We start from the raw sequence: 17690 nt of genomic DNA on the forward strand, positions 1-17690 counted from the left end.
TTTTTGCAAGGAATATTTTAAATACCAGTTTTCTGTAGCTGCTTTAGATAAGTAATAGATGAATGGCATGTAGAAGTGTTATCTCAGTGATTCTATACCTACTTGGTCTCAGTGACATACAAAGATCCTTGCATATTCAAAGAAAGCACATTTTTGTCTTCAATTACTAATGTGCACAAGTAAGAGTATATTTAAAAATATGATAAACTGTTTGCCTCACCTTGGGACTATCTATGACCACTAAGCAAAGGTTGATTTGTTTCCATGTCATTCTTTATTATAAACTAACAAGTACAAATACTGCATCCATAACTTTTCCACATTGCATTTTGGATATGAAATTATTGAATTCAAGTAAAAATTAGTTTTGGTAAGGTTTTTTCATATCTGTACACTATTCAGTTATTTCATTTGTTAAAACAATTTATTAATTTTGTTTTAATTTTTTATGAAATAGACAACTAAGCATTGCTATTAGTACACAATACCATAATGCATTGCAAAAGCTTGAGCTGGAAATGTTGACAAACCAATATCTTTGGGACACAAGTAGGATATAACCAGTTGCAGCAAAATACAGAAGTCTATATAAAATTTTGGTAATTTGGAGATATGATTTTTGTAAAAATAGAGATAATTTAAAAATATTAATTCAGAATGGTTCATTGATTTGAGAATAGTGGTATTTAGTTTCATGAATTTTTGTGAATAAATTTATCCTTCATATCTTGTAATCTATAATACATGTTATACATGAGTGAAATATTTCACACTTCCAAAAAAAAAAATTATTTTGGTCAAACTGGCAGCTATTGATAAGCACATTGTGGTTGTTTGACCTACTGACCCAGGTCAAATTTAACATCACATTGATCCAGAAAATGCACCAGATCATACTATTTTGCTTAATTCAATAATGAATTTTATAAGGGAGTATACCCTCCAAAGATTACTGCATCAGCACTTTATTGCATGCTAAAATTTCAATTTTTCAAAAGTTTGACTCAAATGGATTTCCAAAAGTTGGCAACTTTATCAAGCAACAAAGATGTTATGGAGAAGAAGGAATAAAGACAAGGTAAGTTGAGCATATGAAGGTTGAAACAACTATATTAACCATATTAGGGATTTTAATATGGTTAGGGGTCAAAGAGCATATTATCACTATGTTCAAAATATTTTATTGAACTACTATTATATTTATGTATGACATTTTGTCATGAGATTGTATATTATAATTCCACTTTTAGCATTATACATCTTTTTAATTTAAAAATATTTTTAAAAATCCTAAATAGCAATTTTTTGTTACATGGTATGTTGAATTCAGTTTTGATTTAAATCAGTTTGTTTGTGGTGCCCAGGTGTGAAGCTTCTTAAGAATTAGAATATAAAATTACTGATATTGGTAAGCTAGAAATATAAAACAAGTCTCCTGTTATTTTTTATTCACTGAGATATAACTGTATGTAGCAAATCAAGTAATGATCCTGCCCACTTCTTCCATTTTTCAAAATACTTGCCTTACATATACCTGTTTCACACTCTCATAGCTTCACAAACAATTACAAGTGTAGCATTTCCTCAGTGTAGTTTTTCTCAGCATTTCCAAGATGTGTTTATCTGAAGTTTAGTCTTTTGTTCTCAAGTTTGGAAGGAAGGGGTAAGTGAAAATAATGTTTGAAAAACAATATTTTTAGCCCCACATACAACTTAATAAATAGGCCTGAAAAATTACAGTGGGTTTTTGTGACATTGAAAAAGTAATTTGTGATTTTTAATTGTTTGAAAAAAGCATATAAAAACCTAAAATTTACTTTACTAGTCTGATAACTTTCTGGCATATAATGGAATGTTTAATCTTAAAATTTCTGTGTGGGATAGTAAACATTTGAAAATAAAAAATGCATATGCAAATTACAAATTTAAAAATGTTCTGTTTGAAAGGTGTGTATTTAACAATAACCAGCCAAGATGAAACTTTGTAGAATAGGCAACAACTGCCTGTTGTGGAGACACAAGTGTAAAGGACGACGTTTGGAAAGTCTTTCGCCTTTCATCTTCATAATGAACTCGTTCATATGTTGTATTGAAAGGCGTACAAAACTATAACAAGCACAAAATGTTTTCAGTGTTGGTCCCTGGGACTGATACCTTTGAGAAAGGTTTTTGTTTTAAAAAGTTGTAAATTACTTGTATCTTGCATTTAATTCCTGTGGATGATGTAATAGCGAAACATGCTGATTCAACTTATTTGAAACCCAATTGTGTACTTTTTTTAACATTCTCTCATTTATCAGTTTCAGATCATATAATTAGAGTAAATTTTGGCTAGGAAATTTCATTCATCTCAAGGGTGCACACTAAAGAGATGGGTAAGTTCTTTGTGTTGTTAGAACCAACATGTTGCCACTTCTTTAAAGTTATTCATAGGGTTTCTTTCATGCTACCAACATCATTGTGCTTAAAACATGTTTTTTTTAAATTCACATTGTTTGATTATTACTCCTAACATATGTTCATGTAACATAGTTACTTGTATATTAAAGACAGCTTTTTTCAGTCATTTAGAATTGTTAGTTTAAAATTTTATATTTTTTTACCATTTCCTTCCACTCGTCTATCAGCTAGCATTGAGGGCTTCTAATGTTTAATTTGGGGTTTGATTCAATGAGATGGGTATTGTGTTTATATAACCCATTGTGTAGTTATATACTTGAAAATATTCATTTTGGGCTTTTTCTGTATTACTTAATACTTTTAATGAAATGTACTATTAGTTTGTATTAGTTTGTCAGTAGCATAATAGGCTGGCTAGTAGGCCAGCTATTACAGCTTTGACAGTTACTACCTGTCACAAATTTTTCATATTAAATTAAGAAATGCAGTGTCAACTGGGAGTGCACAAGTAGTGACTCTAAGTTTACAGTTAAATAAAGAATCTTACTCTGAGACTACGATTCTAATACTGAAATACTTTTTACAGTGTTCTAGGTTACAGAATATTTGTAGCATAACATGGTATAAGTGGACAAACTCTTCATTTACACTAAAAAAAAGTTCCATTAATTATGCTATGCTTCCAGTAAAATTTCTAAATCATTAAATTATATCAATTCAATTATATCTTAACCATGACATTTGATACCAGGAAAGATAACAATAAGGTAAGGCAAGAAGCATTGGGCAAGTTCATCATAAGGGTAGTCATGTTATGTTGAATTTGATCTACTTCTGAACTGATGTACAGTTACCAGTGTTGGTTGTGTGAATCTGTTCAGTTGTCACTTGTGCTGAAATAATTATAATGCAGGATTAGATTATTCATATAATAGAGATGGGTTGTTCCATAGGACTGCTAGTAGTTCTCTAGTTGTCTTTTACTTCATGATTATGTTCATCTCAGACTGTTTATTCATGGACACACGAGTAAAGTAGACATAGATTGCTGCTCTGTGGTATAGACTCTTTCCTGGAGGCATGAAGTACAATACTAGATACCACCAGGTTTTGATTATAGCACTATGCCATAATTAGTGTATCTATATCCAATAGATTTCTCTTTCCAACCATGGCAGTTCTTCTTCATACCATCCTCTAGAAGTACATTTTTGGTGGGTTTGGTGTTGGTTGTATGTTAAGTCATTTTTAAAATGAATTATCAAATGAAATGTTTAAATATATTGGTTCTTATTCCATACATAAAGTGGAACTTCAAAACATTCTGTGAAGAAAGAGAGCATTTTAACCCTGTTAAAAACTGTTTCACACCAAAATTTTGGAAGTTTTTCAATATTAAAATTGATAGAAAAATTAATGAACTTGTACTAACTTTATTTTTAAGCCTAAATGATATACTGTTCAGCAAGTTTGTAATTCACTTGTGGGATGCTTAACATTTTGTTTTTGTTGTGTTGTCAGTGAAATGTGCTCATTCATGATAATAATTATACATAGTAGGCTACAACACAGCATGACATATGAACTTGAAAAGCAAGAAATGTTATTCTTGTTTGAAGAGTAATTAAAACCAAAAATAAATGTTGAAGTACATGTAGTTATGTTAGAGTTGCCATATTTCATCAAATGAGCTAGAATGGCACTGTCATTGTGTCATAAGTCAACCAACTGGATGAAATCCAGTGACACTTCTGTCTTAGCATGTGACTTCTAAGCTACAACACTTAGTTCTTCCTTAGCTCATAAAAGAACATTCCCACTATTTTATTGCTTCACAAACTACTTTCTTATATTCTGTGTACTCTCTTCTTGGTTGGGAAGAACATAAATCAGCATAGTCTGTACATTTTGATTAGTTTTATTGGTCTTTTTGCCTCTTACAGTCAATACTACAGGACCACTTGTGAAATAGTACTCATTTGTGAAAGGTGTCTTATAAATTGTCTGGTGTCCAACGTTGTCAGACTGAAAGATTTTTCAGTGCATTTGGGAACTATGCGAGATATTTTTGACTTGATAGTATTAAGGTATTTGCACTGAAAATATTTTTCACTAACTAGTTGTACTTTATAATTTATCCTAGAGCAGCAAACAGATATTCACTGGTGATGTGCATGGATTAATTTAAACTAACGATCTTAATAAATGTCTTGAGATTAAATCACTTACTGCTTCTCCCAAAATGCACAGGCACAAACTCCAGTGAAAATCAAATTATAAAAATATTCAAATGTAATATAATTTGTTAGGCGTAAGAGTAATTATCAGTGACATTCCAGTAACTAATAACACGTTTAAGTTTGAATGTATACTTACGTGGTTATTCATGTTGGAGAAAACTGACTTGGGTGAGAAAAACCGGGATAAGTCCATAAATTTGATATTTTGCATTCCCTACCCAGAAAATGTCACAGAACTTTATTTTACAGACAAAAACTGAACAAAGTGTGATTTTCTTGTTATTAAATTGTGATTTTGAAAGATACAGAAATCTCATGTACCACTTCATGGTAGCAATGTGCATAGCACAACAAGGACTTTTTTCAACAAGAAGACCAGGAATGCTAACAGCTTGAATTCTCAAAAGATGAAACACTGTTCTAAACCACTTCACATGAATTTAACCTCTGATTTTGTGTAATTTTATGAACGCTGTGATGATCGTGGAAAAAGGTATCCATTTGGAATTATTTGGAAAAATGACAGTTGGGGCTAAGACTGATAATTGGCATTTATTGTTGTAGAACTCCATAGCAAACAGTTAGAATATAGGTGTTTGCTTTCAAAAATATTACTATACATGAAATTTTGTAAAAAATGTGATCATGTTGTACAATAACCAGTGGAACACACAAAAATTGGAATTCTCTCAGGGAATACATGAAAAATATTCACTGTGTTGAAAAGAAATATTTTTAAATGAGTTTACAGCCTGTTTAGTTCTTACATAATTTGATTTGCTGCAATACTTATATCTGTAGTGATGATAACAGTATGATTTTCAGTGAATAATGCAATACACAACTTAAAACTGAACATGTATGAGGTTAGAGGACAGTGTTTCACCAACATGTGCAAATGTAGAAAATTTGTTTTAAGGTGAAGGAAAATGACACTTGAGCTTTAATTATCAAACTAAAAGATTTGTTCTATGATTATTTAGTAGTTCCAAAACTAGTTCATTTTCCTCCATATCTGCAAACAATTTCAAGAAAATTACAGTGTGCCTCCAATCATTATCTAAAGCTGAAAACAGCATTCAGTCCTATATCAATCCACTGAACTTTACTGTGGCAACACAGCACTGTCCTTACTGAAATCGAGAAAAACAGACAATTTTGTCTGAAAATGTTACTTCTACATATTTTTTGTATTAACACCAAGGATGATAACCAAATCTGAGAGGAACTCAACCATAAAGATTAAACCATTTCTTAGAAACAATGTCACAAAATAGATTTGGATGTTTTGTCCATGTTGTCAGTTTAAAACGTGTTAATGAAAATTCCAGCCTTTGACACCAAAGAGACTGATAAATTTGTTCATATGAAAAATTTGATGTTTCTGCTTCCTGTTTAAAATAAAACTTTCTCCTGGTAAGTGTTTACCTTTATTGATTTTTGAATAAGGTTATTAAGTCAAGGCAAGTTCTTTTTCTGTATAATATATTATAGTCAAACAGATGTAAGCTTCTGTTAATACAGTAGAAGACTGAGTTGAGAGTAGCTTGTTTGCATTCTAACTTTAATAAAGGTAGGCAGTAATCTTCTAAAGTGAGAAACTTCAATGTAATTTGAGGATGTTAAGAATTTTATTATTTTGTGGAAATACATTTTTAATTATATAACAAGTTTAACCTTTACACTGAACTATTAATGTGAGCATTTAGTTGATTCATGCTATTATTGTAGTTATTTCTTTTAGATGTGTCCTTTCCTCATAACATCTGTGGCACACCAATAATGTTATTTACTGGCTGCTTCTGTAAGGAACATGTAATACTTTGCATGTTGTTGACAAACTTCTCTGGGCAAGATTTGAAATTATGGGTGGAATTTTGTCAATTTGATAAACCAGTATGCACAGATTTTGTGAAGTATATGTAACATCTTATAAATTGTTTTAATTCATACCTTTTTTACAGTAAAATGTATATCACTAAGCACTATACAAAATGATATATCTACCTGAGCGTTAACCATGACCATTGGCAAGTGATGTCTCCAAGTGACAGGTAGAATATTACCAGTGAAAGTTAAACACATGTAAAGCAAAATATGGATAAGACTTGAAATGTAGAACGTTTTGTTGACTGAAGATATTAATATGGACTTGTAAGGGTATGTGTGAATACAGCACTGGTTGTTGCCATTAATCTGAGAAGAAACTGTTGAACCTGCATCTGTGAATAACTGAATACCTCATATTTACTTTATAAACTACAGTGTTAGATATCAAAATAAAGGAAAATTTACCATTCATCATAAAACAAGGCATATTAGGAATAGGAATAAATCAAGACAGGTAAAAATGAGCATGTGCAACACGACAGAATTTGATTAATAGTTTTGTTATTGATTTGTAACTATGGGTTATCAGTCCATGATACTATTTGAAATTTGGTGTTAGCTATTATAGAGCTTGTGTAACATTAGTATATTGAAGTACTAGCAGTATGTTGGTGTTTTTCATGATGTTACAAAGTAAATTTTACTCAAAAATAGTGTTTACTCAATGTAATAGGCAAGATTATGCATTAAAAAATGTAAACTGAGAACTTGATTCGGTTGAGTGGTACAATACTATTATGCAATATCACTATCCAGTGACAAAGATGTTTGGGTCAATGCCAATTACAGTAGGATCTACAAGTATGCTTATGCATGATGGCATGGTATTATAATGTCACTGTAAACATCATCATTTCTGATTCCATTTATAAAATACCGTGTGTGTATAAGTATTTGCAAGCATGATCTGGCAATCTTGTGAAAATAAACAGTACTTATCCTGAAAATACTTTGATAAAGTAATAAAAGTATGGTCATGTTAATTTAAATATTTCAGGACTTGTTGTACATGAACTTGATACATGGAGTTTTAAAACATTCTGTGCATGTTGAAAAATAATGTTGATCTGGATCAATGTGTAGTTTCATTAAACTGCACAACTGTTTATAGATACTGTAAATTGTGTTAATTGCAGTTTATAGTTTGCGACTGAAGTTTTTTTACATGTATGCACATCAAAAAATATTCTCTTAACAGATATTTGTGTAAGAAATGTACATGTTAAAGAACATTCAATTTTACAACGGTAACGATGTTACTTTGGTGCATAAAAATTTGAAACTGTTATTCACAAATGTTAAAATCTGTAATGTTATTTATGCTATAATATTTTTGATATATGACAAGTATACACTATTGTAAATAGCTTTTGTTGAGTGCATTGATAAAATATCAGTATTCCGTACTGCCTCACCTATCACATGGAAACTTTCCAAGATGACATTTAGGGAAATGTACAGAATATCCTGTTTTTAATAAAGTTTTTTTCATATATTTATAATGTTTAAACATGTCAAAAATATTTTATAACAAGCATAGACTATAAATAACACACTTTCCCAGAAGATATCTAAGGTTAGATGGAGGAGTGTGTTGAAAGATATTTTTTTTTTTGTTATGAAAGTTCAATTAGACTTTTTGTGGAGTATCTGGACCTGCACTTGGTAGTACAGGAGTAAGATTATCTTTTACAAGTGAGATGATTTGTGTTACATTAGTTTACATCATTTGTAACATAAGCTGAAAAATTTGGAATGATGTGAAAGTGTTCAAACTTGTAGGAGGAAGTAAAATAATTCATTACGGCTTACTGGAACCAAATTTTGAATTACTTGTAGAAAATTTAAAAGAACCTTGTAATGAAAGTACAATAGTAAGTAATAATTCAGTATGTTAGTAACAAGCATAGATCAAATAGTTGAAAAATAATTACTTTGGACAGAGAAAGGCCTAGGAAAACTCTGTGAATGTTCTGTTTAAAGTGTAGGAAACGTGTTTTCAAGATTGTTTTAAGTATAGAAAATCATGGGAGGGCCTGGCAGCACTGGCTCTTGCAGAACATTTTGACATGCCATAGTAACAGTAGTAGTGGTGTTTTTTGCTTCTGCAGCTTTTGTGCTGTTTTTTTCTGGCTCTTTATTGTTAGGTATGTCAGTTCAGTCATCTTGCTTGCTTTTATGGTTAGATAACCTGCCATAATAATGAGCAAGTAGTCTTCCAAATTGTAAAAAACTTGCAAAATCATTTCTAATGGCTAACCCTCTCTTTTCAATTTTTAAAGAAGTTGAAGATTTACAGTGTGTTTAGAGATGTTTTTCAACTCGTTAATTGTCTTTTGTACTTCTGAGAACATTTTCTTAATCATTCTGTCCATTTGAAAGTTTCATAAAAATATTCTAAAGTAGGTAGTTCTTGATATTTATGTTTGGTAAGTAACACAGCAATTCAGAGGACTTGTAAAATGGCAAATGACCACAAACTAGTGAAAATGTAGATTTTTTCAGTCATATTATGTGTAATTAATAGCTAAAAGGTGTTACATTGAGTAAAATAAAATTTAAAAGTTCACTGATTGTCATTAGATAAACTGAAAGTGGTTGAATGTATGAAATGAAAATGTATGAAAAGTAACATATAATGATTTAACAACTCTGTACCTTTCAAGTGATATGTCTGTGACTCAAGATTGTTAAGACTCAAAAATTGGGTATGGATGTTTTTTAATGTAGATAAATTAATGTGAAAAAAATGCATGAACTGTCTTTTATGTTAAATAAGTGAGGTGTCTGGCCAAAAGTTCCAAAAACTGTGTATGTGTATTTCTGTATGTTTGATCATTAATGTCAAATCACCATATCAATTAACTAATTATTTCCATATGAACTGATGGGGGGGGGGACAAAATTTAAAAATTAAATATTGCTCAAATATAATAGATGCAACTGTATAAAATGTTCACTTTTGGAAACCTTAGGGTTCGTTAATGGAGAGTAGCACATTTTATTTTATAAAACTGATCACTCTTCATAGAGAATATTTGAAATACTACATTTTTACTTTAGCAAATTATGACTTTGTCTACTAATTGTTTGATTTGTTTCTCTTGGCTACAAAACATTTGACTAATTTAATAGTTAAGAACACCTACAATTTAAAAATTAAATATTGCTCAAATATAATAGATGCAACTGTATAAAATGTTCACTTTTGGAAACCTTAGGGTTCGTTAATGGAGAGTAGCACATTTTATTTTATAAAACTGATCACTCTTCATAGAGAATATTTGAAATACTACATTTTTACTTTAGCAAATTATGACTTTGTCTACTAATTGTTTATGATTTGTTTCTCTTGGCTACAAAACATTTGACTAATTTAATAGTTAAAAACAACTAAGGCCTTCAAAGTTATAAACTTGTGGATATTTTTACAATTCTATGGAATAATATTACTTAAAAATTAATTCAAAGTAGGAATTATGGTTGAAAATGCAGGTTTTGAAAAAGCACATGTTAAAAACCAAGAGTTTTGAAAAGCTAGTGTGACTGCTAAATTTTAACCCTATAATGCAATCCTGATATACCTGTAAAGCAGTATTGTATATTTGCTCAAAAAAAGATTACTAATTGATATCTTTTTATTCAACATAAAATGTTCATAAAAACATACATAAACCTTTTCAGTGTATGACCGAGAGATTTGTTAATCAAGTGTAAAATAAAATAAATGTAAAACTATTTTCAGTTGTACAAGTGATGTGTGCCCTGTAATGGTTGTTATTCTATGCAATAAAAAGACAAAATTATGAAAGCTTTTACAGTTCTTCAAAGGGTAACAGACAGGCCTTGGAGTATTCTGCTCTTAGTGATATACTGTGCATTCTTGCACCACACTTCTAGAAAGGTTGGAATTGCCTTCCAACTAGCTTTGTGTAGTTCCTTTAAAAGGTATTTTAGGAATAAGCATCAGTTGTACATTATCTTGTCCATACTTTGATTACTGTATTATGTTCCATTGTTGTACATTATATAGCACCTGGTGTTACTTTTTTCTCACTGTGTTCATATTCATTTACAGCCTTGTCTTAATGCATTCTACTGATCATAATTTTAGCTGACTTTCTTGGGTATATTCCATTGATGTTGTCTTTCATACCAAATTCAGTACTGTAAACATTTTGATTCTTGAAAGCCTTTGCCAAAGCAGAGATGTCTGGCTTCTGGTAGAATATGAGTGTCAGTCCTATCTCAAGTAGCATTTTTCAAGGGACATGCTTGTGAAGAAATTGTATGTTCCTCAGTTGATTGCACAACTGTTGTACAGTATTTGATGCCATATTCCTCTGGACTTCATCAGGCTTTTTTTTCAAGTGTAGACAATTCCATCTGTAGAAAGCCAGAAAATCAGTATTTCCATACTTTGCTGGCTTGCTTGAAATGTATTGAGTGAACTCGCATCACCTTCTGAAGTACATAGACTGCTCACCTACTGTTATGCAATCGCTGATAACAAACCTCTCAGGGCAGTTAGCAAGGAAAAATCCACATGTATCTGAAAACTTCCATGTGGTTTGTTTGCAGATAAACATATTTGCTTTTAAACCTCAGGAAACATCCCAATTTTTTCATGTGCTGCTAAAAGGGAAGGATCCACAAAAGCTCAAAGCACATTTTTAGGTATCTTTCCATTTTTTCTCTTTAATTGATGCTGTCCTCTATTCTTCAAAGTTTGAACATTTGTATTAATTTTTTCGTAACACATTTCCTGCTGTCTACAGATGAGTATTGTATTTATACAGATTTTAAGGCATTTATAAAATATATATTCATAGCAACTCCAGTGTTTACATTATATTCTTTTTTTGCCATGTAGAAAATCAAAATGATTGTCTAATTGACCCAATCACTGAACAATCACGTAGTACAGGGTGATCCAAAATTATATTGTAGTCCAAGTCAACCAGTTTTATTGTTTTTTTTTGTTTCAGTGAGCAGTATTACCCCATTAAAAAAAAAAAGAAAAAAAAAGACTTGTGCACCATTTCACTTGAGTGACTAAGTTAGTAACTGTATTACATTATAATTATGTATTCCAGTACTGGGAAGAAGTATGAGGGGTATATTTTAAAAAATATTACCATATACCTATAACAAACATGAAGCTAAAGGCTACTGTAACTGTAGGCATGCTGCAGGGAATATGGAATGCAGTCGAATATCTGTTAGACTTGTTTAGAACCATTGATAATGCCCATATAGAAGCTTGTTGACATGTCAATAAAAACTGTTTGCATTAGTATACAAAATGTTAAACTGCATGGGTATATTTCCTAATTTCTTTTTAAATTTTGAAGTAGGATAGATAATTTTGAATAACCCTTTAAGAATTAAAAATTTAGATTATCCTACAGAATATCTGTCACCAAATTGTAGAGGAATAGGAGGGGTAATGACAACATATGCACTTGTAATGTGGTGGATCACTTGTACCTGCAACTTCATTCTAGGATTGTTTTCCTAAACTTCTGTTTGTATCAACAACTTCTTTCATAAAGGCTAATTGTATTTTTGTATTGTTAAAGGTGTTTGTTAAAGTTTTTAGTGTTATTTGTAATGGATTTTACCCTTTAATCATGAACACTGTTACTATCTGTGTGACTATGGAAGTTATACAACAAAGACGTTGTAATTCTATGCTTTCCTTGAAAAACCTTGAAATATTGTTAAGGTTTATAATTGATTTTTATCAAAAGATATTCCAATTATATCTTGGAGATTTATTAATGCTAAGAGGTATCTTGTTAACAGCTAATTCATTTAAAATTATGATCTTTGTACTTTTTCGTAGACATGTTTTAAAGAACGTTGTTTTTAATTGTTTATCAAGCGAGGTTAGAAAAGTTTATTGTTAGATGACGTGAGGTATGGTAGATGAGGGTAAAATATTTTGATGAGTGAAATCTTTATTTCTATTACATTATTCAAACAAGGAATAATCCTAATTTTTAAAAATAAATCAATACTAACCTAATAGATGAACGGTTATAGTAAAGGTTAAATCTCAATTTTATAGTAGATTAGTGGTGCATTACTATATATTTTGGAAAAAACAATTTGTAGTGATAAGTTGACATTAGTAATTCATGTGACATATTTTTAAGTCATCTGTATTTACCTTGTATGGACAAATAAGTAGGGTATCTGAATGTACTAATTAATTAATGAGCCCATTAATTAGCAAATTTCACAAATTGATCATATCTACCTATGACCTGTTTAAGATGACTTGCCCTCTGTTTAAATAACTGCAGCTATAATTAGATGTAAAATCATTCAAAAAATAAAACTGACTTGAAAGTTTGTACGTTAACAAACAACAAAACACTTAGACATTTTGTGAGCTGCTAAAAATATTAGCCATATTAGAATATCAGTGCTTGCTAGATGGTATTGGAAATACTGTTTGCAGTGATCTCTTGGATTTATTCTAAAGTGTATTAAAAACACTGGAGAAAAACATTCCTATTTAATTAATTAATTCCATTGAAATATTGTATATCATGTTAATCCAGATAATTATTTGTTTGCTTAGTATGTTTTGTGCAGAAATGTAATAAATAACAGGTCATAAAGGTTTGGTTTAAGTAATATATATGTATAGGCAATAAAAAAAAAATTAACAGAAAGTAGGACATGGAAGGGGTTAAGAAGCCTAGAATACATCTAGTCTGAAAAGGTACATTTAAACTTAATAATCAGTTCCTCATAACGCAAGATGGATAGATCAAACTCACAATTGTAGAGAGTAAATAAACTTGAACAGTTCACTTTCTTATTCTGAGTACAATTTTCTGAAAGATGTATTTCAATGTTAGTGTCTGTAGGAAGCCAATCACAATATTAATTATAAAGTAAAGGAGGAGAAAGTAAATTGTTGCACATCAATATAAAATTTGATTACACAAATTTCTTGAATAATTAATTACTCTTAAAGACTTGAAGGTTTATTTAAAATGATGTAGACGTATGGTTTGCTTAAAAATGCTGCTTTTCTACTGGTAAGATATTTGAAGTTTATGGGGATTATCTATCAGTACAGGCACATAATGTCCCTATTGCTACACATTAAATATATATTTTAATTTCATACAAATTGTGAATGTTCAGTAGATTTGCAAATTAATGTTTAAATGACCATTAGCAACAGTAAATCATGAAATGTTTTATATCTTAGTTGTGTTTATCTGTACAGCGTATAATCTACTATATTAAGTAATCTTTTGCCCATAGTTGAGTATATAAAAACAAGCTTAGAAACATGATATATATATATAAAAATGGGAATTTGAACATCAGCAAATATGGATTGTGAGAAAATTAAACAAAGCTGGACTTACTGAAGATATAACTTATTGAAACTACAATAATAAAAGGACTTACTGTGTTACCCCACAGAGGAGAGTTTTGGTTGCAAAAATTATTTGTAAGGAAAACTAAAATTTGGTAAGAAAATAGAAATTCACTACATGGATTTTTAGATTGTTTTAAAACACTGTAGTGTTTTTTATGGTAATTTGTATTCAGTGATTTTTGTCATTTCCTTTATGTTGAACTTAATATATTTCCCATGTCAGATATAAATGGTAAGCATAGTTTGTAAAATAATACTAATGTTGAAGATAATTTTGTCTGTCCTTATTGGATGTTCTAAACCTAACAGGAATATTTGTTAGGTGAGCCATTCCTTACCAAAATAATATTTAAAACTGAATATTTTGTTCAGTCTGTATTACCTGAAGTATACATTTGGGGATAATTTCATAATTACAATTACTTTAATTTGGACATTTGATAATAATGTATTATAAAATTCTTTAGAATTTTGTAGTTGAAAGTTACAATGTCATACTACTGATAAATCTCGTCGTACTTGTGGATCTTTTTCAGACTTTTCTTGTTTATTGTTCACTAGTATATTTGTTTCTACTTAGTGTTCAAGTAACCTCTTAATTTACTACTATAAAGTCAGCTTGTACAGATCATGTATACTTTTTTTGTGACTTAATCTTTCAAGTCAGCTGTTCAAGCTGGTTGTCTAGACCAAAGAACAGACGATCTTTTGTAAACTTATGCTTGCAATTATTGTCAAAGTATTTTAGAACCACTGATTAATTTTTCAGATTTATTTTGCTACATTTTAGTTGCAGTGATCAGTGTAGATAAATTTTTAATATTTTCAGGGTACTACATTTGTCTTTTTAACTGTATTGTTTTTTATGAAAAAAAATTTCATAAGTTTAATTATTTATCTTTATGTATTAAAAATGTATATTTTTCGATTTCAAAGAGTATTTTTTTTGTGAAAAAATAAAATCAGTATTCCAATTTACATTATCCATGATTTGTAATAGTTCAAAAATTTGAAATATCTTGAATACCACAATTTCAAATAACTGAACATTTTCAATGTTAAGGATTTCTGATCTGCTTTGTTCTAATTGATATTTTTACTATAAACTAATAAATTGTTTGTCAGGTCTATGTATTCAAGCAGCAGATTCATTTTAATGACTTATGGCTTTGGTACCATATCATGCATTGACCTATTGCATTACGAATTATACCAAGCAAACGTCATGGAAAGACTTCAAAACTTGGTGAATTGCTAAGAGGCTTGGAAGCTTTGGAAAATTACAGAGCATACCATCAAATCTGCCAAGAAGTTTGCAGAAGATACGAGGTGCAACAAAACAATCAAGAAATATATTGCTCTTCAAGACTTGCACTTGAAGCCAGGTCACTGACAAGTGATGCACTTCCTTCTCATCCGGCTACACTATCAATCCATAATGTGGAGAAATGCTGCTTGTGCTATACCTGAACTCCATGCACTGGTGGACATGGGATGGAGAAACAGTGACTTAGGCCTACGACCCATTATGACGTCATTGAGCTTCATCTTAAACAACTGCCTGTAACTTGTTTATTCATGCCAAAAGCAGTCAAGGAATTCATGTTGTAAATGCTAATCAGAGTTAGCGTGTACAGCAATGTGTGCTTATGTAAGTAGCACAGTGTTGAGCAAAGTCCTTGTATGAATACAGTGTAGTTGTTTCAGGCTAGCAATTAGACCTCCTCTGAAGGATGACTGTACCTGTTTTCGGGAGCCTGTGTAAATTACGACACTAAAAGTGAAAAACATTTGTAGTGTTTACTGAAAATTTGTCAAATTTCTGAAGAGAAATAATATCTAATCGTATCACGGCTTTGCGATGCTATACTAATATTCGACAGCGAGCGGGTCACAGATCACACATTGCTATCTTACTCATCTAAGATAAACATGTTTGAGGATAGAACAGTACTTGTAACACACGGCATGATCGAAACAGTAATTCAAAAAATAAAAATAAAATAGCTAGTAAGAGTGAGAGCTGCAAAAACGAACGTAAGCATTTTGTCATTTGTCCCGAACAGAAATTCTGTAAAATGTTAAGCAAGTGGATAAGCCTAACATTTTGAGGTATAGGTATAGCTATTCCAAAGACCACTAATTGAAACTTTCTAATGTTTTAAAAAATTATCAAAATTCTCGTAATGACAGTATCATAAAAATGTTAAATAACATTAAGAATAAAGCAAATTCTAGTCTGGTCTGGAGTTGGCCTTCTTTTACAGAAGGGTCGCCGTTATGGTGTTCTATTTCTCATGTGTCGCTTTGACGCGTCCATCACAGCCCAGTTGTACCCATTAACATTGGTCTTGCCCTACATTGATGTTCTCTGTGTTGCCTGCTTTCTGACTGCGTGACCATATCTGCACTTCGTTGTTTTAATGTAACGAGTATTGTTTTCTAACTTTGATCCTTCAAAATATCACTATTGATGATTGATTTTGTAAGGCATTCTTAGCATTTTTTTAAACATTCGCATACGAAGTGCATTGATATTCATCTCTTTGGTGATCGCTACTACTACTACTAAGTCGAAACATGCATAATATATACTTTTTTGGAATGTCTATCTGCCCTATCCACAACTGGTTTTTTCAGGGTGAGTTTACTTTTGTTTTGTAATGAGTAGTAAGTCAAAATTAGTGGGTAAGGATAAGCAAGTAACGGGTTGATTTTTTTCTCTATGTTGTACATTATTAGTAGAGCAAACAAGAGATTTCTGGTCATTTTTGTTGCGTATTTCATCGATTCTGTGAAGTAATTGCAAAAAGATCTTTCAGTGTATGCATTGTGTATTCTATTTTTTTTTGTTTTAAAGTAAATAATTTCTTCCCTCCACTAAGTAAGACTAATATTTTGGTTTTCATTGTAATAAAGATTGGTGTATGTAATCAGTGTTTGCAAAATTTTAAAATAAATCTTGCTTGTTACACCACAAAATATACATGGCATTTGTGTGCTACAGTTACTTGTCTACCCCATTCTTCACTTCGTTCTTTTACTTTCAGTTAGTAAGTCAAGTTTTAATATTGTATGTCTTAATCTAAAAAGATATATTTAAGCAGATCATCAATCTCCTCTTATGTATATTGTCACATTTTTCTCTTGAATTTTATTACCCCCATCGGTGTGGATTTCTGAACATGGTGAGGGGACCTTCCTGAGAAGGTTCTTACTTTCACTTTACCTCTGAAATCTAAACATCCACCCACGTGTTTGTCATGCATGGCGACTCGAAGGGGAGGAGAGGATCCTGCTGGTTTAGTGGTCTATCCATAACACTCCACTTTGGTCTTGAATCACTGTAGACAGGCGGCCTTTTAGTGGACCCCGCGGACAGTCGGCTGGTCCATTTGGTTTTGGATCAACCAAATACCAGTGTTGGATGCTCTTTTCAGGTGTTACGGACATTGTCTGATGCTGGTGTTTAGGTATAGTGCTCACGAAACCATGCCATTGCTGCATTGTCCTTCTTTGGCACTGTAGTGCATCCCCTTGTTGGGCTTACATGGTGGGTAGGTACCAAAATGTTCTTTCTTTGTTATGGATCTCCAAAATAAGAATAAAATAATAAACAGATACGTAGATTCTGAACGGCAATTTTCAACACCTGTACCTCATTTTCTCATATTACATTTTTTATCCGACCGAAGGAACTAGAGGCTTTGCTGGATCTTCTAAGTCTGTCTAAAAGCAATGTTCTGGAG

This window comes from Tachypleus tridentatus, chromosome 10 (assembly GCF_004210375.1).
Source record: "Tachypleus tridentatus isolate NWPU-2018 chromosome 10, ASM421037v1, whole genome shotgun sequence".
Classification (NCBI taxonomy): Eukaryota; Metazoa; Arthropoda; class Merostomata; order Xiphosura; family Limulidae; genus Tachypleus; species Tachypleus tridentatus.